Raw genomic sequence first — 25,177 nt, 5'->3', positions numbered from 1 at the left:
TACCATTCCTCTGTGGGGTTATAGGCAATTTCTAAGCAAATTACTTGAGTCTGGCTTCCTGGGAAGTCTAGATAGGACATATTCAGTAATGTGCTGGGGCTGGTTTGTACTGGTGTGAGGTTATTGTGGACATTCCTTCCCAACCCCACATTTAGTGACATCTGTTGGTAACTGAAACTCAGCCACAGTGGGAGTGTTCATTCCACGGAAGTTGGTAAACAGTACAAGTCAGATAAACATCTGACTTTTTGCTTTTCAGGGAGCTGGTTGTTAAACACTTACCAGCACACATATTCCTTTTGGGTTCTCCTCTGTTTAGAGAGACATTGACTTTCTTCCTGATGCAGGTGGGAGTGCATTTGGCTGCACATAAGTGAAAACCCAACTGAACAACAGTGTAAACATATTTGTCTCATAGCAGGCATTGTTGGGGGTCATCTTGTTTGTACTGTACTGGCTCGACTACGCCATGAGGAGTCATGATTTTGCATTCATTCAGCACTACCTTCCTTAACAGGTTGGCCTGGTGGTTCCTTCTTTCAACCCAGGTATTGCATACCCAGACAATACATTTTGCATATGGCCTCTAGTAGCTGCAAGATGTCCTGGTAAATGTATGTTTAGCTTTTCAACCTTTGCAGTAGAAAAAAGCAAGAGAGAAGGTGGATGGGATTGGATTTTCAAGGAGATAGCCCCAATCCTTAATGCCTATTTGTCCCCTGATGTTAGAATCAGTACAAAGAATGAGTTAAAGCATGAAAGGGGCAGATGTTTTTACTTTGTTCCTTCTACAGTTGTGATGTTCTGGCCCCAAATTTGTTCCATGGAACATACCTTTATTTCCTCTAATGGCAGAAGTCCAGGCTATTATTCCTCCACTGCATGCTGTTATTTATTTGTATGTGGTGGTTTTGTGACACATTTTTGACTGGGGATGTGAGTCTTTGTAGAGGCTATCACAGAGCCACTGGAGTTGCCTGTACTATTGATAACTTGATGCTTTTATAGCCTTTTATGGGCTCCTTGGTCGGAGGTTTCTTCTCACAAATCAAACACACTTAGACCCTAGCATTCGCAGTCCTGGCCACATGGTGACAAGTCTGGTGCAAGCCGGGTCTCCAGTGCCACTGACCCTTTCTCTTCAAGTCCACCTTCTAATACACAGTGTGTGATAATGGTTAGGTTTCTTGCTCTCTGGAGAAAAGCGAGCGTGGTACACGGTTCATGATGACCTGCATTTGAGGTTGCTCTCCAAGGAAGATTGCAATTTATGAAATTATGGTGGAAATAGTCTATCATGTGAAAGGTGAAAAGTAATACAAAGAAACTTTATGCCTCCGTCATCTATCTATAACAATTACCAACTCCTGGTCAGTGGAGTTTGATCTCTGCCCGCTCCCTCTTCCTAACAGCACAGGATCATTTTGAAGCAAAATCCAGACATCATAACATACTTAAACATATATGACTATGTATAGAAGCTTGCTTTTTAAAAGAAGGCACAGAAACCTTTATGAATGACTTTTATTAAATATGCAATTTCCAGTGAGTAGCTGTTTAGGGTGGAAATATTTTCTTTTTTGTGTGTGTGAGCATAGGGTGGGTGGTAGTGTAGAGAGAAGAATGGTGACAGGTTCTGCCTGTAATATTTTATAGAAGGCCTTATCCTTTCCTTATATCATACGTATTTTTCATCTCATCTTGATTATAAATTCCTAAAAGGAAAGAGAGCACTTATCTTATTCACATTGTATCTTCAGCTTTGCAAGAAAATTTGGTTGTTTTTCAGAAGCTACAGGCCTGTGTCATTTTTTGTTTACTCAGTTTTTCTGTTGTGTCAGCCTTGTATACATGGTCTAGTCTCAGTTGTATGTTATATACCAGTGTCTCAAAATGGCATTACTTTGTGTGCTTCAGTGTTTCAAAATGAATCACGAGTTTGGGGTCCTTATTTATAATTCTAACTCTGTGTTCAGCCTCTTTATTAGACTATCTTAGGCTCAAGTATCTGGTAATAAGTTGCCTTCTTTATGAAGGAAAAAAATCAATACATTGTTACTGGTGTTTTTCCAGATGAAATGAATGGACTAAATCAGCTTTTACCTTACTATGAAGTTCATTTTTGAATAGTAAATGGGGGGTGCTCATGAGACCCCAAGAACTGGGTGTTTATGAAAAATTTTAATGACCTGGTTTTATTTTAGATGAAACAGCTTCGGCCAAAGTTACTTTGTTCTCTGTGACCTAATCCATAACTGGAGGCTGTGCTGATGACGTCTAGCATTTGCCTCCCTTCCAGGCAGCCTGTGATAAAGTAGGCTAATGGTAAAGTAAAGTGTCTTATGCTATTGAGCATTAAGATCATACTTCATGCTTTGCAAAGTGCTTTTTCATTATTTATTCCTCACAACCTACCTGTGAGATCTCCTGGCTGTCTTATCTCCCATATTGTGGCTGAAATATGACTAACTTATGTTCATAAATGCTTCAGGAAGCTGAAATGAATATAGGTACTTGCTGACATACAAACACCCAGCATTCAAAATGCTCAGCCTACCCTGCCCTTGGGAATGGGGGATGTGGCTCCCCCAGAGAGTGAGGAATAATTCCATTTCGCTGTGTGGGGAGTAGGTCCTGAGACTGCAGGTTTGGGAATCAAAAATGAAGTAAGAGCAGGTGATTATACTCTTGTTTTGTTCAACAGAGGATTTATATTTCTATAAACACATTGCTATACTTAGGGCTTCTGTGCTCAGATCAGTTTACAAATGTCCATGTAACCCATGATGCAGTTTTGCTTGCACTTCAGCTAGGGTCTATCATGGGGTTTGTAATTGGTTTGGGGTATACTACATTATTTACAAAATTAAAACCCTGAGTTCATTTGCCCATAAAAACTGCCCGTGTGAAGGAAGAACATTAGGCTCTCTTGCAGCATGCATGCATAGGAGGGTTATCTGTTTTGGGGCAGCTCCCTTTTTCTTGTCTGGAGTTACCTATGTTGATACTTCATAAGATTCTTCTCTAGAGGAGGTTCTAGAATAAGACATCCTTTAGGTACAGTCTGATTTAGTGACGCAGTAAGAGACTCATGATCCTCATCTAGTCCATAGCTGCCAGGGTGATCATGAATTGGAGATAGAATTTTAAGTATTTAGAGCCTCTTTTGTTCTGGTATGGAGTTAGGTGCCATCTCAATAGGCCTGGGTTGCTATGGCTTCAGTCTGCTAGCAGTGCACGGCGTATTCCTTCTGTAAGTCCAGCATTTCCTGCTAGTTGGTTCTTACAGATAAATATAGCCAAACTAAAACATCTAAACCAAACTAAACCAAGGACAGGAGGATAAAAATGTATTTACATTATATAAACAATATGTGTATGTAAATATGAATTCTCTGATGATTCGGTCAAAGTGAAATGCCATTTAGTGCCTTTTAGTTTGAGAAGGTAGAAGATTTGCTGTCAGAGGAGTCACATTTAAACAGAAAAAAATCTTTGAATTGATATTTCTTTCTCTTTCTAACGATGCTACAGATTACATGTGCCATATGATTTTTTGAGAGGCAGGATTTTATAAAGAAAGTGCACTAGATTAGATGCCAGGAGACTTGAACCTCATTCAGATCTAGTCTTTTTTTTTCTGAGAAATAGAGAGAGAGAGAGAGAGAGAGAGAGAGAGAGAGAGAGAGAGAGAGAGACTTGCTATATCATCCAGGCTGATCACGATCTCCAGGGCTCAAATGATCCTCCCATCTAAGCCTCCCAAGTAGCTGGGACTACAGGCACGGATCTAATTCTGATATTGACTAGGTCCTTTGTCAAGCCACCTAACGCTTTCTGGGCCTATTTCCTCACACGCCACATAAGGGTGTTGAACTAGACTGACCCTAATGTGTCTTTGCAGGATGAAGACTTTCTGCTCTAGTCCAAAAGAAAGTAGGTATTTACAGGTGAGCTAATGATATATATGATTTATTGCCAAAAAAGCAGAGAATCTTATTTCAGAGGATGGCACTGGAACCTGTTCTCTTCTTTTTTTTTTTCTTTCTCTCCCCACAACCCATTCCCATTTGTGTACCTGCTTTCTGCTCAAAACGTGGAGACCCCAGTCGTAAATCACATACCTTAACAGTTTTGTTCGAGGCATTTTCATGTCTTTTAGCTCTTCCCTGTTTCCCTTCTAATAACCCTGCTTCTGGAGCTCTTGTCCAGGCACCAATGAGAGTCTTACCCAAACTTTCCATTTGAAGGCTAATTATTAATAGCTGACTACCCAGGTTACCAGGAACAGGCTGGTTGTGGTTTTGCAACCAGTTCACAAATGCAGTGATTTCATTGTCAGCAGCACTATATTGAAGCAAGTCGAGAAAGGAAAAAGGTGTGTGTTCATTGAAAATGAAACCACCTGCAGGCGTTTCCTACTATGAACTTATGTGATGCTTCTTATCTAGAAGCATGGGGCATAGTAACTACCTTTCTCAAAGACAGTAGAAGAAATTAGAAAAGCCTAGTCAAAGGAGGAGCTTAATAGCATCTTTTGACCATTATTAATGGTTGAGATGATTATATAGGCATATCTAAGAGAATAGAAAAATACTAGTTACATTCTTATCTATGATTACAGCTGTGCATACCCTTTATAGTTTGATTTTACTCTTGTGAACGCTTTGAAGCAGAGACAAAATGGATTATCATATAGGACTAAAAGCATTTTGTAGATAGTAAATGGCATCCTAGTTGTCCTTGAACGAAAGGAGACTTCCAGGTGCAGGCTGTCCCAGGCTGGGGCATGGGCGCTTGGTGTTGGGGCCTAGGACGAGGCACTGTGTCCCATATGATGTACATGCAGAGATGGGACTAAGCCCATTGACACTGTCTGGGGCTGAAACCCAAATCAGAAGCCGTCCAGCCAAACAGTGCATCCGTGCTGGAAACATGAAAGGATCTATCTGAGGTGCAGAATTCAGATAATTAAAATCTGGGATTGTTAGGCAAATAAAAACAACAGGAATCACTCTGAGCTGTGGGTCAGATGGCATTTCTTACAGGCATCTTGCTGATTCAAGCATCTATTATAAAATATTTGTTGAAATGTTTTGAATAAATACGGTGAATGGCGTACTGTGTATAGCTGTGTTACAGGTATGCAGTTGTGGGCATTTTTGCAATCAAAAGTGCATTTGTTAGGTGCTTACCAACCTCTTCTCTTCATGGAAAGATGGGAGGGACTAGAGGGCTGCATATAGAGAGAGACTCTAGGGTTAGAAACATCCTGTATCCTAAGTGTGGAAAAGGAGAGGAAAGAAAAATTCTGATTCTTTTCCTTAAAATAAATTGGCCAGGTCTCTTCCAATTCAGGGTGTTTGGCATGTACAGTGAAGCACTTCACAGTAAGAGAATAATTGAGATTTGTGGGAAAAGGTAAATGAGGGAGTGGTTGATAGGAACATAATAATTTACATTTCAAAAATATCTGAAGGGTAAGAAAGAGAAGGTGACAACCAGGAGCTGGAGAGAAGCTGAAGACATTTTAAAAGACTGGTAGAATGTTTTGATTGCCTTCAACATTGGAAATGACTTAGCTTCTAAAATAACTAACTCGTTGGGTTATGGAGAACAGAGGTTGGCACTTTCTTGGGCTGTCGCTGCTTGCAGTCACCCATGAAACAGGTATGGCCAGAAAATAGAAAGCTACTTTGCAATTAAGACTGAGACAAATATATATCCAAAGTTATTGAAAAAGGTTTGAGCAATATCAAATAAAAATAGGAAGTTTCAGAAAGGCTAACATGGTATGATCCCATTTTAATAGAGTTAGTATATGTGTAGAAAACAGTCTGGCAGAGAACATAGCAACATAACAATACTCATTTCTAGGAGACTTTCACTTTCTACATTCCTCGTTTTGTGATAATGTGACTTTGTATAACATTATGAAATCATACTGGTACCACTGGAAATCAACTTTGCTATACTGAAGATCCTTAATAATTCAAAGTATTGAAAAATTCAAAACTTTGAAGAAATTTTAAAATATTGAATATAAGCTATAAAACAGTTTGTTTTCTTTATTTCTTTCTTTTGAACTTATCAACTGAAGTTTTGGGAATCTGGTCCAAGCAAAAAATCACTTTGGAGGCCGGGCGCAGTGGCTCACGCCTGTAATCCCAGCACTCTGGGAGGCCGAGGCGGGTGGATTGCCCGAGGTCAGGAGTTCAAGACCAGCCTCAGCAAGAGCGAGACCCCGTCTCTACTAAAAATAGAAAGAAATTATATGGCCAACTAAAAATCTATATAGAAAAAAAATTAGCCGGGCATGGTGGCGCATGCCTGTAGTCCCAGCTACTCGGGAGGCTGAGGTAGTAGGATCGCTTAAGCCGAGGAGTCTGAGGTTGCTGTGAGCTAGGCTGACACCACGGCACTCATTCTAGCCTGGGCAACAGAGCAAGACTCTGTCTCAAAAAAAAAAAAAATCACTTTGGGAGAGGAGATATGAAATTCAAAATATTAATTGTTCAAATATGGTGCATTTCTCAACCTGTGAATATGGCTTTGATGATCTCAATTTGTATGGCCCCTTTGCTTTAAATTGAGAGCTTTATTTTTTTTCTCAGTAACTATAACATTTTTAATTTCTCTGTTGTAAAAGTTTGCAGTAACAGGGAATAAAAAAATTGTGAAGTGGGCATGCAGCATTTATTCCATGCAAAGAATTTGGACACCATGCATACAACCTGCAATTAAGTTTATTAAAAGAGGTTACCAAGTGGTCATTCTTATTTTTTGTGTTGGGGGTGCAAGGAAGAGGATATTACACACAGTTCCTGGAATTTATGGTAGTGAAGGATGTAGAAACTGATTGAATATACAATCTCTAGATCTTGGGAAATTAATCTGGAGCTTTATACAATATATGCAATTGTTTGCATGTGTGAATTTTTCTGGCTTGAAGTTCTCTTCACATATGTCTGTCTGTCAAGGAGTACAAGACCAAAGCACATTTAGAATCACTTACCTGGAGAGAGTTTGAGGTTCCTCCAAATATTTTTCATATGTGTTGTAATCTATTGCTCATTAATATAATCTAAGGCATAATCGAAACAAACCATTGAGTGTGTATTAGTCATTTGTCAAAATTCACCCTGACTTCCTGACCATTGGAACAAAGGCCACCATGATAGGAAGGTCAAGTAGAGGCCATGGGGGCTCTCTTTGCCTCTTAAATGCAGGAACAGGTCCTGCCTTTAAAGTTGGCAGAGTGATTGTCATAGTGTTGTGTGTTGGTCCTCTGTTTTCTTTGATGTTCTTTCTTGGAAGAGTCCAGTTTTCTTTGTCAGACTCCCTGTCCTGTTGGGCTGCCAGTGGGGAACACCTGGATATCTCTACACTCCTGAGCCAATGTCAGTGTGCTTGTGTCAGTGTCAAAGGGAAAGAATTATAACTGAGATTCCCCCATGATTTTGATTTGTAATTGTTTTTTCTATGCACTCTTATCTACTCGTGAACTACTTCAGAACTACCTCAAGCCCTGACTTGACAGATGGGATGACTTTGGGGTAATTTCATAGGTTTCTATTGAACATAATTTGCTGTATTCATGCATTTTATTGGCTTATGAACTAATTCAAACATCTCTCAAGACCTTAGGGGGCTGTAGGATGGTTGATGTGGGGGCAATTTAATTGCTTTCTCTGTATGTGCCATATAATGCCAATGTGAATGATCTCTAGATGCCTCTGGATGTGGGTTTGTCCTCTCAGCCCATTGTACTGATTCAAATATCACAATATAAGAATTAATGACTGCTTCCAGGTGGACGAATAAACATTTTGCATTTAGGTTGGATTTCTGAGCTTCTTTTGCTTCTTCGTATTCTTATTCAGAGCTACTGCACCACTTCTTATCAACTTGACCAAAGAACATCAGTGGCCTGATGCCCAATGATATTCACTGATTCTCTCAATCTATACCATCAGTCAGATACAGATGGCTTATGGACCGCTGGAAAGGCCTGTTGTAGACTCCATTATACTATGAACTTGGAAACTACAGATTGTACAAAGTGCTGATCTACAGGATGTAGAATGGTTTTAGGCAGGAACCAAGCACCTGTGCTTCTCCTCCAGAGCCCAGAATAGATGGGTCTAGGAATCTGGGGTCATAGTGTAACAAAGAACTTCCCATGATTACAGATGAGTGCTCCTCTTTAAATGTCCTTAGATGTTAGAACTTAAGGGGGAGAGTGTTTCTATTAGAAAAATGGGAAATGCCATTTATAGCTTCCACATAATTATTTTGCTTTGATCCTTCAATTTGTATGTAGTATTTTGCATTGGCAGTGTTTAAGGTTAACCTTTAGTCCATAGGTGTCTGAATCTCAAAGAATCATAGCAATTTTATAGAGGCCATGAACTTCACCTGGAGGAATTTAAATCAAGGAGTGGTCCTGTGACATCAGCCCTTAGGGTGCTGTGCCTTTGGTTTGGCCTTGGCTTGGACATTGGGTTGCTTTCATTACTTACAATATGTGCACTTGTGCTTACATAAAGAACCTTGGAATTTCACATATGGGGAGATGTCAAAATATGTATGCAGTGTATTTTTATCCTGCAGGGTGATAATCTCAGGCTGATTGGTCTGTCCAGCAGGCACCTTTTCTCTGAGAACTGTACACTGCACACACACTCTTCTGTTTGCTGTGGTGATTGAGTCCACTGGTCATAGCTACTTGGTTTGATTTTTGTCACTTCACCCTAGCTGAACCAGTCTCAGTCCTATTAATTTTGAAGTTTGGAACTAGAACACAAGGCTGAGTGATGGCCTACTAAGTCTCATTAACACCCTTTTATTATAGAGAACATTATTTAGAAGACCTAATGTTGAGTTTTCCTGAGCTACCCTTGTTTCCGCTCCTGGGAGAGTGAAGAGTGTTGTTTTGGGTTTTTTATTTTGGTATTTTATAAAATACCCACATTTTCCCAATAATTGTGCTGTTATTGTAAAGCTTGTATTCACTCTGAGTGAATACAAGCATGATCAAGGAAGCTTATGGCTCTGCTAGGTACATCATCCAGTGTTTCAGGGCAAAATTCTGAGTTATATAAACTGACGCATTGTGGGCAGGAAGTTGGTGGCAGGGTGTAGGATCTCCAGGCAAGTTCAGTGTGGAAGTGTTCTCCTTTGTTAAGATAAGAAAGGTAGTAGGTAATCTAATATCTCCCTATGGGAAGTGGTCCTTTTGGCCACTTCATGAAGGCCAAAATACATGTTTGGAGATTGTGGGGGTGGTGGGGGAATCTCTTGATCCTGCTAAGGGTGAGGCAGAGGCACAGTGATCCACGTGGTCCTGCTGAAGATCAGTCCAAAAGTCATGAGAACCTGGACTGGAAGCGGTGGGTACATAGTTAACTTCCGGTTGCACCTGCGGGACAATGTTGGTCCCTTGAGTCTGAAGTGTTTCTCATTATACCATACTACTTGGGCTTATAAAGTATTTGTAAAGGCAGAATCCAAAGAGATAAGCTAGTGAGACATTCTTTTTGGCATTACCTGATCCTTAAAGATTAATACTCTTTCTACTGCTTATATAAAATGTCCAATTAACTAAAATCACATGTCCTCTGTACTGTGGTTTTGCTGGGGAACATTAAGTTAAGTGAAATAAGCCAAGCACAGAAAGACAAATCTCACATGTTCTCACTCATATGTGGCAGCTAAATATTAAAACAATTGATCTAATGGAGACAGAGAGTAGAATGACAGTTACCAGAGGCCGGGAATGGTAGTGGGGAGGGGAAAATAAAGTGGGGATGGTTAATGGGTGCAAAACTATAATTCGATAGTTAGATTGAATGAGCAATATTTGATAGCACAACAAAGTGACTATAGTCTATAATAAGTTAGGGTATACTTTAAAACAACAGGAGAGTGGAATTGGAATGTTCTTAACACAAAGAAATGTTAAGTGCCTGAGGTGATAGATACCCAAATTACTCTGATTTGATTAATTCACATTGTATGCCTGTATCAACACATCATGCATACCCTATAAAGATACACAGCTATCATATACCCATAATAATTAAAAATAATTTTTAATTGCCTTATTATTGGTCATTAAAATCTCCCCCCTTGGAAAAGGAGAACAAGACTGCAACAGTCTATCCTGCCTGTAGATGTGCCATGCTGGGTGATTGGGCATGAGTCTCTCTCTGGGGCTTCATACAGATTTTGGGCTGTGGGTGTCAGCAACTCTATTCTTGCCATTTGGTCTAGAGGGGCCCAAACTGCTGTGTCTCATGTCCTGTTCAATAATTCAAAGAACCTCCTCTCCTGGTCTCCTATAGCACCTGCAATTTTATTTATATCCCTAGGATTACCCTCTCTGTGTTAAGGAATGAGTTGCCGTTTAGTCTGTGAGCCACTCCCACCCAGCTATCCTCACCTGTGCACCAACCAGCATAGTGTCCCCATAATGTGTGCCCCTCTCCCCAGAGATTCTCTGAAATACTATTCTGGGTGGTGGGGAGTTTGTAAGGGACTGAAGGGTTAGGTGAGCAGATGGCAGTGACATTTAAGGTGTTATTATTTACCTGACTCCATTTCAGATCATCTTCTTAAGATTGTAATGAAAGCCTAGTAATGAATGTTTGTCGTCGTTCAAATAAGGCTGGCAGGGCCCAGCTCCACTGGCCCCCAGCTGATGGGGGAAATTGGTCAAGTGTATGGTGTCTTCATTCAGCCTGGATCTTTACGAGAGAGTTATGTGAGTTAAGGTAACCATGGTCTCAGAAAGCCAGGAGACAGGAATTGCTGCCGGTGGTATTTCTATGCACTGTCAGCTTCCACAGATCAGGGAGAAATGTTGCGTCTTTGTTTTCCATGACAGCAAGGGATTTTGGAACTGGAGAAGACTTTAGGAACGTGAGTGACATTAAGGAGAAAGTAATACGTGTTCCCATTTATTGAGGTCTTTTTTAGTGCCAACATCTGTGCTGTTCACTGTTTGTAACATCTCTATTATAACAGCACTTGTTGGTAGAAGGTACCGTCATCTCAAGTAATATTCTTTGAGGTTCCAAGGGTAAGATGGGGATTCTGACTTGGAGTCCATGTGTGACTGACCTAGACCCCATGCCATGAACCACTAGTTTCTGCTAATTCTAAAAATAAGATTATGATTTCAGCAGGCAGAGAAGGCCTGAACCTCTGGGCCATTTTAGAGCTGAAGACAGTGAAGTGCTAAAGAAAGTGAAGAGCTGAAGGTAGCTGCTCTTTTCCAGCACAGTCTCCTTGAGTTCTTCACCTCCTTGCTTTGAACTCCACACTTAGACTACACTCATCCAGTGTCCCTAATTTTAAAATTATCTTGCCTTCAAAATCCACTTCCCCCCAGACCTTGTTCCCAGAGATCTGATTAGAGGAAGTCCCTAACAAATGAATGACATTGAAATGTGATTGAGTAAAAGAGCTAATACTTCAATTTAGGAGAGTTATGGGGTTGTCCCAAAGAACTGAATTTAATGATAAACCATGAGACAGTATGGAAGGCCAGCAGGAAGATATTGGAGTGCATGCTTGTGTATGTCTATGTGTGTGCCTCTCCATGCCCCGAGCACCCATCATTATTCATTAAAGGCACATTAATATATTAATAGAAGAGACAGACATTGATTAAAAACAATCTTTGAGCTGATGTTTAATAACCCAAGAGTGAGCACACTGACCACAGCTGGAATTCACTGGCAAGAGGGCTACCCATGACAGAGACATTCATGTGGGTTACACCCTTAGTGGGACTGGGAAGAACACATTTTCCTCCAAGTTCTCCTGCCCAGACTATTGACTACTTTCCTCATGCTACGTGTAGGGTTTAGAAGATCTGCCAACTTCACCCCCACTTTTCTGGGGCCTGGTGAAGTAAGACCAAGAGTGAAGCTGAAGACACACGAGTGAAAATCCAGGACTCATCAAGCTCCCCGCTCTAATGGCCACAAAGCCCATTTAGTTACTCTGGCAGGCCCTGCGCTAAGCAATTAGCATCCATCATCTCCTTTCATGCTCATGGTAATCTGGAGAACCAGGTGCTATGCTATTTCTCAAAGAAGTTAATTGCCTAAGGACACACAGCTAGTACATTTCAGAGCCAACATGGGAGCCCACCTGTGTCTGATTGTACAGTTTGTGCTCTTAGCTGTATAGCACCCTAGGTTGTCATGAGACTTATTGTGTGTGTGGGAGGGGGGGAACAGAGAAGAGAAAAGAATTTTTAAATATTGTTTTAAAATAATATTAATTAATAAGATTTTTAAAAATGAAAAGCGATAGAAAAAATCCACTTTATGGTTGCCATCTAAACCCAAGTATCTTTAAGATGTGTTTTCATCTAATCCTTCCTTTGCAGAGTTATAATTAAGTATTTATGTATGTATCTTCATAAACTCTACTGTGTGTGCAATTTTTGTTTTTTTTCCACTAAACATGCCTTAGAGTTTCCCTATATTATTATTTTATTTTTGTAATCTGCATTTTTCATTTCTTTAAAAAATAGCATTGTGTTCTTTCTGATTATAAGTGTTTTTTTCTTACTAAAGAGAATTCAAAATTCCTAAACACCCCAAGAAGAGACTAAAGAATAAACTCTAATTTCACCACACAGAGAGAACTACTTCAGTGCTCTTTTTCATTTTTAAGATACTTTTAATATTTTAATATATTTCCTTTCAGTGTTGTTTTCTTTATACATGCACATATTTTTCTTTCAGCAAAATTGGAATCATAGTGTACATGCAATATTTTGATCATACTTTTTTCACTTAAAGTATTATAAACCATTTATTATATCATTAAAACACCATTTTTAAGTGTTATATATTATAGCATATAAAGAGCCATCATTGGGCCGGGTGCGGTGGCTCACGCCTGTAATCCTAGCACTCCGGGAGGCCGAGGCGGGTGGATTGCCCGAGGTCAGGAGTTCAAGACCAGCCTCAGCAAGAGCAAGACCCTGTCTCTACTAAAAATAGAAAGAAATTATCTGGCCAACTAAAAAATATATATACAGAAAAAATTAGCCGGGCATGGTGGCTCATGCCTGTAGTCCCAGCTACTGGGGAGGCTGAGGCAGTAGGATCGCTTAAGTCCAGGAGTTTGAGGTTGCTGTGAGCTAGGCTGACGCCACGGCACTCACTCTAGCCTGGGCAACACAGCGAGACTCTGTCTCAAAAAAAAAAAAAAAAAAAAGAGCCATCATTTATCTAACTCATTAATTTTGAACCTTTAGTTTTCTTCCAGGTTTTTCATTTTTTAAAGTACTGCTTCAATAAGCACTTTTGCAAATAAGCCTCTTGCCAAATTTCTGATTATTACCTTAGGATAAGTTCCTAGAGAGTGAATTACTGGGCCAAAGATTATGAACTTTGAAAAGACACTTTATGGATATTGCTAAATTGCTTTCAGGAATGGTTGGATCAGTTTATTCTCCCATCTGCAGGATATAAGGATGTCTGTTCATTTTAATGACTGCATGCATTTATTAATAGTAGATGTACAGTAGATTATTTAAGCATTTCTCTACTATTTCCAGTCCATTCTCATTATAAATAAGGCTGTCACAAACATCTCTGGAGCATGGCATTGGAGACCCCCGACTTGGACTGAATTTCTGTTTCACCTACTAGCTGTGTGGGACCTTGTGTATTTGAGCCTCAGTTTCTTCATCTGTAAAATGTACAAATAATGAGTGCCTCAAACAGTTGTGATGTGGAATGACTAATTATTAGTTGAGTCAAAATTTTATATAATGGCATTGCCCTTGGTATTTTGATTTTCTTCGGTTTTGCCATTTAATGAAATTATTTGATCTATAATCTGTTTTGATTATATTATTGATAAGCTTTTTTCAGCTCTAAGGTTCTGCGAATGAACATGGAGAACTTTGTAGAAATGATAGTCAAAATCAACCTAATCTTCCCTTGTTGTGTTTTTGGCTCTTGAAATATGATTAAGAGGGTTTCTTAAAAGGCAGAGTACAGGTAGAATGTGTGGATTAACTTACTGCATCATGTGAAATAATTTCATTTTTATTTTTCTGCACACCTAGGTAAAGAATGAAAAGTAATCAGTGCAGAAACTTCAAATATAACAAAGATAAATTGTCGTTTACTCAAATTCCAATGTCTTTGTAAAACTTTCATTTATCTCAGTTCTCCTTTTTAAGTACTTTCCATAAAACCAATGTAAATAAAATGCACAGGAAGCCAGTTCTTTGACTGTGTGGGCTAAATACGCATTAGTCACTGAATGCCCAGGTAGAATGCAACAAAAGCCCGGGAAAGTGGGGATTGTTTAACAAGACAGTCTTGGGCACTCCCCAAAGCAGCAAACCTGCTTCCACAAGGAGGCTTCCTGGCCTCCTATTAAAGGGCACCCACTGCCTTTGAACCCAAGGAAGCATGCAGATTGCTTAATCTGATGTATCCCAAACCCTGCTGTGCATCCAAATCACCCGGGGTGACTGAGTGAGTGTGTGTGTGTGTGTGTGTGTGTGTGTGTATGTGTGTGTGTGTGTGTGTGTGTGTGCGTTTGAGAAAATACAGACCCCCAGGACCAACTAGCTGCCCTCATATTCATGAGTGGGACAGGACCTGCAAGTGCATTTCCAACAGTTTTCCAGTGATTCTGACATAACGGATCCATGGACCAGCACTCAGTAGCCATTTACAAACCACAAATTTTACAGATGAGGAAAGTGAGGCCAAGAAAGCCCTGGACTTGCTCCAGGTCACACAGTTGTGCTTCCAGTGAAGATTAAAACAACTCTTCATTTCTTCCAATTTGATGATGAATGAGGTAGCTGCAAAACAGTCAAACCTTGGGAGTATGAGGTTGCAACCAGAAGCACAGCCTTCCGGGAGGGACAAAACTAGAGAAAGTTCTGAGATGGGAGAGGAGGAGGAAGAAACTAAACATTTAACATTTCACCTTGACACCATCTGACAATTTTTTCCCCAAATTTTGCTCATTTGGATGACTGGCTTAAATTCTATTTTGGCTAGCTTTCATCATCCCACTTTGAATTTCACAGGTTTTACATACCATTATGGGGGAGAGAACATTTTGACAGTAATTGTTTGGCAATATTCAATGTCAGTGGAATATTTATTAAAACAGCATGATGAGGCCGGGCATGGTGGCTCACGCCTGTAATCCTAGCACTCTGGGAGGCCGAGGCGGGTGGATCGCTTGAGGTCAGGAGTTTGAGACCAGCCTGAGCAAGAGTGAGAACCCGTCTCTACCAAAAATAGAAAGAAATGATTTGGACAGCTAAAACTCTATATAGAAAAAATTAGCCGGGCATGGTGGCTCATGCCTGTAGTCCCAGCTACTGGGGAGGCTGAGGCAGAAGGATTGCTTAAGCACAGGAGTTTGAGATTGCTGTGAGCTAGGCTGATGCCACGGCACTCACTGTAGCCTGGGCAACAAAGCGAGACTCTATCTTAAAAAAAACAACAACAAAAAAAACCATGATGACTAAATGCAATGTGGTATCCTGAATTGGATCCTGGAATAGAAAAAGACATTAATGGAAAAACTAGTGAAATCTGAATAAAGTCTGTAGTTTTATTAATAGTAATGTACCAATGTTAGCTGGTTCTTAGTTTTGACAAATGTACCATTGTTATGCAATATGTTAACATTAGGAGGAAGTGGATGACAGGTATACAGGAACTCTGCAACTTCTCTGTAAATATAAAATTATTCCCAAAAAAAGTTTATTTAAAAAAGTAGCGTTAAGTAAGAACAAACCAGAGCAGTCAACAAAACAACAAAAGAAAGACAAATTGCTAATCAAAGTACCTATTCCCTCACACACTGGGGGAAAATTATTTAGGCAGATGACTGCTCAGCTTGATTTGTGTGAAAATGTTGCTTAGGAGACAAAGCTTGTTATATCCCAGAATGTAACCTGGCTGAGTTGGGAAAGGCATTTTAATTTCAGGAGAATCAAATGGTGATTTTCTTCTTTGATAGCACATTGCATTTATGCAATTTTCATTGAGGTAATTGTTTTCCATTTAAGTAATAAACAAAGACTGGAATCACCTCATAATGGAGTTTGCATACAGTAGGCTAAAATGGATATGCAGCTTAATCTGAAAGATGATTGTGCCATTTATATGCATATTTTCTAAATTTTATTCAGCATATTGTGGGGGTACAAATGTTTAGTTTACATATATTGCCTTTGCCCAACCCGAGTCAGAGCTTCAAGCATGTCCATCCCCCAGATGGTGCGCACCGCACCCATTAGGTGTGTATATACCCATCCCCTCCCCCTCCACCTGCCCGACACCTGATGAATGTTATTACTTTATATGCACATATGCATATTTTTAAAGTAATATTTTGTAAAGGTGAGCCATCCTCTTTGGGCTGGATTGCCTGGCTTACATGGAGGAAGTGCCTTCACTCCATGATACAGGATGTGAGGAGACTCAAAAGTCTTCCAACCTCATGTCTTCCTTCCATCTTCCTGCTATAGTATCTGAAGCATCCCCATAGTCCATTCTCATTCAATAAACATTTACTGAGTACATTAAAAATAACAGCCAAGGCTGTGCGCGGTGGCTCATGCCTGTAATCCTAGCACTCTGGGAGGCCGAGGCCAGAGGATCGCTCGAGGTCAGGAGTTCGAGACCAGCCTGAGCAAGAGTGAGACCTCGTCTCTACTAAAAATAGAAAGAAATGATATGGACAGCTAAAAATATATATAGAAAAAAATTAGCTGAGCATGTTGGCACGTGCCTGTAGTCCCAGCTACTTGGGAGGCTGAGGCAGAAGGATCGCTTGAGCCCAGGAGTTTGAGGTTGCTGTGAGCTAGGCTGACACCATGGCACTCTAGCCCGGGCAACAGAGTGAGACTCTGTCTCAAAACAACCAAACAAAACAACAACAACAAAAAAAAAACAGCTAAAACTTACGGAACTACCAATATGGTTCAGGTGATTTACATGGATTCTCTTCATTCTCACAACAACCACACGAGCGAAGGATGAGTTATTATGTTTGCTTCTACAAATGGCAAAACTGTGGCTCAGACTGTTTATGAAACTTGTCCAAGGTCAGATAGGAAGTATGTGTCAGGGGCTGGATGTGGAGCCTGTTTCTATCTGACTTTCTAACTTTGGACCATAAGAGTAAAATGTCTAGCACTGCAGTGAACCATGCCACAGGGGCAGAGAGTGAACGGTGAAGAGGGAAGATTGTCTCTGTGCCAGTGGGAGTGAGGAACAAGGGACAGCATGGTGGGCTGGAGTCATAGATTAGAGAGTCAGTCACAGAATGAGAGAGGAGAGGAAAGGTGAGGAGTGAGTCTTGATGATGCCCACATGTAGGTGGCAGCATATGGCGAAGGGCTTTGTTAGAGAGGTAAAGTGGAGTCAGGAGAGGTAAATATTAGGGATACTAAATGTAGAGAGAATTCCAAGCAGTCATCGAATGCTTGTGAGAGGTCCCATGTGATGGAGGACCCATAACCGGCAGTGGCATTCACTCTTGAGATGCTCGTGCCATTTGAAAGCAGGCCAGGAGGCAGGGGCGGCAGCTCCAGGCTCAGAGGGTTAAGGAGGTTGGGGGGTGAGGAAAGACAGACAGCGAGGACAGGTGCGTTTCCCTTCAGGTTGGCGGGAAAGCTACGCAAAGCGGGAGGACGAGACAATTAAGAGGAACTTCTGAGGGTGAGAAGCCCTGAGAGGTGGAGGGTATCCTGTTGCATGAGAGAGGCAACCAAGAAGGGGCAGGGTTACTGGTGCAGCAGGGACCCCAAGGACACAGGAGCCGAGGGAGAGGCAGCCATTATTCCAGATGGGGTCGGGTGCCTCTGTGGAAAGGGGTGCCAAATGGACCTGTTCCTCCTTCTGAAGTTGTCCCTTCCCCTTACTGTTCTGTGCTCCCTTCTGTCTCCCAGTTTCTGCATAGGACAGGTGGGCTCAAATTGTCCCTGAGGTCTGGGGTAGAGAGGACTCTGGGTAGCTTGGGGCAGCCTTGAGGGTATTGTCTACCTGGGGTGTGTCAGAGGGTGGAGGCCAAGACAAATGTCCCCCTGGTCCCCATTCGGGCCCCGTTTCAGGTCAGCTGATCTGCTCTTAGTCTTTTACTAACACCACAAAATTGCATTATCACACTGATCGTTAGATTACTTTCTCTAACATCATAATCACAATTGTATACCCACATACACGTCACCATTCACTTAGGATAATCAGTTTTAATGACACTCACTTCAGTTTCTTTCATAAATCACGTGCTTTTATGAGATGATGGGGGAGAAACATCTAATTTTGATCTAAGACAAATGAAAAGTGAATGCACTTGTTCTTTAAATGTATTTTTATTGGCTTATCATGTCCATTACTTAAAGGGGAAAGAATATCTCCCTTCTCTTTTAGAACTAAATGAGGCAAAAGTACAGTGGCGTTTGAATACCAAAACATTAACTGTGATGTACTGTAAACAAATAATAAACACAACTCACCCTTAGTAGGCTTTCCACAAATACCAATTGACTAGAGATCAGTGGTTGTGAACAGCATGTGTGAGATCCTCCCAATGTATTAAGGAGGAAAATCTTAACACCATACCATCTTTACAAGAGCAGAATCAAATTCTCAACCTGCTATGTTGTCTGCAGAAAATAGAATAGCAATTTCTTTCATCCAACAAACGTATTAATGCATTGAATTCCTACTATACACCAGGCAATGTACAGAGATGGATAAGACACATACCTTGCTCTTGAGCAAATGGTGTGTTCTGGTTGAGAAAGCAGACATACGTACAAATTCATCCTCTAGATGGCTCCAAACACAGGATAAAGGCAGTTACAAGGTAAAATGGGAGCACTGAGGAAGAAGTATTAGTATTATCTGTGTGTGTGTATGTGTGTGTGTAGAGTGGTGGGGTTGGTCAGAGAGTCTCACAAAGTGTGTGCTGATGATGTTAGAGCTCAGTCTGTGCTGATGAGCTGGAATCCCCAGGGAGAGAAGGCAAAGGAAGACATCTTGCCTATCTTTCCTCCTTTATAGACTACTCTCCTGTCTGCCCTATGATTTATCTTTCTCCAAACCCAAATCCAAACTCAGCGTGGCATAGGAAGTTCTCTAAAATATGGTCCCAGGTTCCTTTTGCGACCCTTTTGGTCACATACTCTATCTATGTCATACTAAACTTCTCTCAATATTTCTAGAACACACTCTTTTATGGTTCCTTTCGTTTGCATGCACTATTCCCATCACCTGCAATGTTCATCTCCCTGTTTTCAGCTTGCTAAGGTGACCTATGTTGATCTAGCACCCAGAGCAAGAGAGAACCACCTTAGCAACTACCCCAGGGCTCTCTGGAGCTGCCACCATTTTCCCCCTGGTGGAGACACAGATTGGTGAGCTTAGTGAGCATGAGCTCTGCCTTCAGACGGACCTGCCGGCATATGGTTCTGCTGCCTAGGTCTTTTCTGTGGAGAGATGGCTTCTAAACACGGACTCACTTCCATCTATAAAAATTTTGAGCCCTTTTGTTTTCATCCTTTCAAAACCAACTACTGTGCAGAAACTGAGGTAAAATAATACTTTCCTCTGGTCTTAACCACGTAGGCAGATTCTAATTTTCTGTTAAGATTGCCCCAAACCTAAGCCTTACATTTTGTTTCTCTCTTCGTCAAAATTGCCTTTGGTTAATTAAGAAAGATTTGGTCCTCCTTACAAAAACAATATGATACTTTTCAATGTTGCCCTTAAGTCTTTCCTGAATGGATGCAAACCTTTGGACTAACGCCGACTGCCTCATTCATTTCAGCTTTAATTCTAGGTACCCCATTATATCCTCTTCGGGGTTTGCTACAGCAGAATTAGAGCAAAATAAGTTAATTATTATGGAGTTGATATGACGTGCCTAGAAGAAGAAGGCTGGAATGAAACCTTTTGAAGGAATATTAGTCTCCACTGTAATAGGTTTTACTGCTATTAAGAATTAGTACACGATGGCTCCCACAATTGTATGAACTACATAAATGCTAATGTCCATATCAGGCATAATTTAGAAGAGATGTGGAGATGCATTTTCTGTTTTTAAATGTCAAAGCCATTTCTCATCCATCAGGCAATAATTTTTCAATTTTCTTTTTACAAATATAGTACATTATCAGAGCTACTGAAGTCATAATTGATTTCACAGCTATGAAACCATGGGAAGCCCATGAACCTTCATTATAATATAGAACTTGAAAATATGAATAAAACACCACTTCCCCAAGAACCACAAGATCGATAGATGACTGCAGCAGATGGAGCTGAACCATGCATCTACTACATAATCTTGGCTTCGGATGAGTGCCAGATGGCAATGAAGTAGGTCTTAAGTGACCACCAAGGGCTCAAATGGGTTGCTTAGTAAAAAACATGATGCTTTCAATTAAATGTCAAATATAATTACATGGGAAACATCAGAGAGCTTCAGAAGTAGGGCAGGAAGATTACATTTCATTAATCTAACACTCCATTTCCAAACTTCCATGTTTTGGAGTTTTGACAGAAACTTAGTTGTTCCAGGAAAGCATGACATTCCACATTCATGAAAAAGCACAATAAAAGGGATTTGGAGTAAATATCACTTTCCAAATAACATATGGGTGATTTAAGGCCATACAAGTATGAAAGGGCAGGATTTTTATGGTTTTAATCTCTCAGTCAATACCTAGGCCTCTATTGAAATTCTTGTATTAATACCTGGGCATTATTCTTATGGTAAAAATAAAACAAAATATTCAAAGTCACACCCTTCACTACAGAATGGACAAACTCTTTGCCATTTTCATTGGCTCCATTTCTCCCAGTCCCACTAACTAATGATTATTGGTGAAATGCCTAGGAGCTCTGGCAACTTCAGGCTGCAGTCTTTGCTTATCACGTAAATGATTGGGGTCCCTGGTGGCTTCAAGGACCCCAGCTGTTTGCCCTCTGGATTTATTTTAGAAGGATCAGGCTAGACCCAACATAATCCCTGTTCACAGCTAGACCTGCTAAGGAAGATTGGAAAACAGGCTGTACTTGAGTGGTTTGCCTACTACCCTCAGAGAAACCAAGTTCTTGCCATGACCAGCCCAGGGCCAGTCAAAGCAAACTTGAGAAGAAGGGAAAATTTGTCTTTGGAACTCTTCTGTGTATCCTTTAGGGACCCCCATTTTTACTTTCTGTGTGCTAGGCCCAGATACCCTGGAAAGCATCTTAAATTATAGAGCCATATTTTCCGAACTCTTACAAGCACTACTAGATCAATGAGGCATTATTAGGTGTTTTGTGAACAACGAATTCCCTGACAAGTATGTTTGAGAAATTCTAAAATGTGTTCTGTCCTCCTATGGGAGATGTACAGTACCAATTAGCAGTAAAGATTCTAAGAAACCCTGCAATTACAAATACATGTTTCTTTTATTTAACACAGCTTTTCCTACCTTTATTTGACCATGAAGCACTACTTTCATGTAATAACTGATAATGTATTATGAAACAACTATTCCATGAAGTTCAGCTGTAGATTAAGAGAAACTTCCCAAAGGACATGCAAGCATTTTGATGTCACTTGGAAATTTTGTGGGGGTTGGCACCTTCTAGCATATTTGTGATTTTTAATAACTCATCTGTGCAGAAATGTAACTTTATTTCTCTATAACTGCTCTCAACCTGTTCGTGAGTCCCCATTTCCATTGATGGAAGAAATTATGAAACCTTGCCTCTTTAAGATGACTCAGTGTTTTCTGATTTAAAACTTAATTTTTGGGGGGTAATTAATTACCCATTTGGTTCTGCATTTCAACTCAGTCCATTCAAAGTTCAATATCCCTATCAGGCCAGGCGCAGTGGTGCATGCCTGTAATTCCAGTTAGCCAGGAGGCTCAAGGCTGCAGCGCACTATGATCGTGCCTATGAATAGCCATTGTACTCCAACCTGAGCAACACACGAGACACCATCTCTAAAATACATACATGCATATGTATATGTGTGTGTGTGTTTGTATCTCCCTGTTAGGGTTACTCTTAGCTCAAGAATTTTCTCCACTCATCCTGCTTTCTACTTTCTGCACCACTTTTTCCTGCCTCTTGTTCTTTCCTTTTCTTCCTCTTCCTTCTCTTTGCCTTCCTTCTCCTCTCTTTTTCTTCTTTCTCCTCCCCTCGACTGTGCAGTTTTGCAGGAAGCAACTCCTTTGTACAGGTAAGTGCTTTGCCACGTCGCATGCCCGGAGCAGAGTGTGTCATTATGAGAACACGGTAACCTTCAGAAGTATAGGAGGAAATCATTGCAATTATTTTTTTTTCCTGCTGAGAAAAGTATTTCTTAGAGTTAAAATATCAGAGAGGGGATGACTGGACACTCTCATTATTCCAGGTAATTGTAAGAAATAAAAATCTTTTACAAATATGCTTTAATATGAGTAGTAGAGCAAAACTCAGCATATTGAATGTTTCATAGATATCAGCCATAATGCCATGCCATTGAAAGGAAATTGGAAAACACGTAATTTTTAATTATTTTTCATTTTATTATAAGAAGCTTTGATTTAATTTACCTATAAAGCTGGTGAAAAGCCCTGTGTATCTAAGATGACAGCGGATTGAACAATAGGGAAGGTAGCTGGATTTTGTGTAGAAAGACAAGTTAAATTAACCCATAGGAATCTGTTATTTATATGATGCAGGGTCTGGCTTGATTATTCTGTAAAATGCCTGCTATCTCTGTTCATGTCTTTCTTCTGTTCTGTAGAGTTGTTTAGAAAGTAAGTTAACAAACGTGGTGTTTCAAAAAATTATTTAAAGAAATGGATTTTTTGTACTACTACAGCACGTATTGAATCCATGTTTTTTTGCCACCTGTCCACATAATCAACAAAGAGATCCAAACCTCTGTCCTCAAGTGAGGAGGAAGCTGTTAAATGATGGTAGTAGGAAAGTGTAAAGTCACTCACTACCACACCACTGGGGCTGTCTTTTTTCTAAAACATCCTCCCTCTTTTAATAGCTATATTTTGTCAACTAAAATCTAAGAGAACATAGCAAGATAAAGGGGAAAACACCTATCTCTACAAAATTCAACAAGTTCCATGGATTTGGGGAGTAGGAATGTTTTTGCACTCACAAACCTATGCAATCATCTGGGGGCTCATGTGTTGAAAGAAGCGACATGTTAACTGAGGGTATAGAGAAAGTGAACATTAAAGGTGCCACTGACCCCAGGTGTCTCACCTGCCTAACCAAACACTGGCTAAGGATCTCAATGACCGGGCTCTTCAGCATCCATCAGAAGCAAATACTTGGCCGGGCGCAGTGGCTCATACCTGTAATCCTAGCACTCTGGGAGGCCGAGGTGGGTGGATCGCTCGAGGTCAGGAGTTCGAGACCAACCTGAGCAAGAGCGAGACCCTGTCTCTACTAAAAATAGAAAGAAATTATCTGGCCAGCTAAAAATATATATAGAAAAAATTAGCCAGGCATGGTGGCGCATGCCTGTAGTCCCAGCTACTGGGGAGGCTGAGGCAGGAGGATCACTTGAGCCCAGGAGTTTGAGGTTGCTGTGAGCTAGGCTGACGCCATGGCACTCTAGCCCGGGCAACTGAGCAAGACTATGTCTCAAAAAAAAAAAAAAAAAAAAAACGGAGCAAATACTTGAAACTGATTTTCTGAACAATCTCCCTCCATAGAACAATGTTTAAACGTTGTTCCGAAAGCTCTGAAGCTTGAGCTCAACCTGATAATCAGTATTGATAATGCTGACTACCCAGACTTCAGGCTCAGAGTGGCCCAGATGCCCAGTCCACCTTTGTAACTGTCCAGTTCTCTGAACACGGGCGAGTGGTTTAACCTCGGTTTTGTCATTTATAAAACGAGAATGATAAAAGTAACTGTTTATTGTTGTAAGAACGTATTTAAGCAAGGAAAGCAAAGTCCTTAGCACTTAGGAACATGTCACTATGTTAGTTAGTGGATGGCAAGAGGGAGTAGCCGTCTCCCTCCCTGTATATGTGGATCCTGGATAAACTGCAAAGCCCCAGGTGACTTTGGGATTGTTTGGAACCAATACAAAGCTGAGTCGCCCTGAAGACAGGCCTGGGCCCTTTCCCGAGTGAGAAGGCTGTCCCAGGTCCACACCTTCAAGAGGACAAGCAGCCTGAATGATCAAATGGCCTTGCTTTTACAGTCTCTGAAACCTAGATTAATTTTGGACCTGGAGTCCACGTACAGGACTGGGGTGGGAGCTGAAAAATCCTTGTGTTTGATTGCAAAATGTATCTTTTGTGCTTACTTTTCTCCGGAGAGGACCCTTGATTTCATCAAATTCTCAAACCTGGGTCCTTTCGCAACCCGCAAAAGGCTGAGAAGGGCTGCTCTAGTCTCTTGAAGAGTCACTTGCTTCCTCCCTAGAACACTTATTTGGAGATACAGATCCCTTTTCATTATTCCCCACCCCAGCCCCGATGCTGTCTGTTCAACCCTTAGTCCTAGATCTATTCCTCTGGTTCTGTTTTCTTGGCCTCAGCCTTGCTCCCATCCTCAACCTGCTTTCTCACAAACCTCTCTTCAAACTGTTTCCAGCATTTTATCCAACCACATTTGTTCTGCTCCTGTATCTCCTACAAACTGCTCTCTGCTGCCCCCACTTGTTCAAACAGACAGGGATCTAGGAGGATTTCTTACATATGGGTAATTACTTGGGCAATCTCCATTGAGAAAATGGTTGGTCACGTTTTTGTAGTTTGAGAGGCACTGCGGTGTTGACTCACCCCTGTGGGCATGTAATTACACAGCTGTATTTCCAGAACTCCAGAAAAGGCCTTTAGAATAGAGGAAATTCTCCCACTGCTCAACGCACTCAGAGAACAACCCATTTTAACTGTAGATTCTCAGCTATGTGCAAATGTCCATGGACCAAGGAGGATTCCACCTACACTTTAGCATGAATGAAGGATCTGAGGGTGGGTTTGGTATGGCAAGAGAAGGGAAACGCAGGGTGCAGAGCCCACAAGTAGGGGCAGGAGGGAAGTAGATCCACAGGGGTGAGGGGCTGGGAGCAGGGTGAGTTGTAGAGGTCAACATCGGACTTTTCTCTGTTGCACAGGGTCCATCTGGCCCGG

The sequence above is a fragment of the Lemur catta genome, chromosome X, assembly GCF_020740605.2.
Source record: "Lemur catta isolate mLemCat1 chromosome X, mLemCat1.pri, whole genome shotgun sequence".
NCBI classification, from domain to species: Eukaryota; Metazoa; Chordata; class Mammalia; order Primates; family Lemuridae; genus Lemur; species Lemur catta.
The sequence above is the reverse complement of the archived record's forward strand: the minus strand, read 5'-3'. Positions refer to the sequence as shown.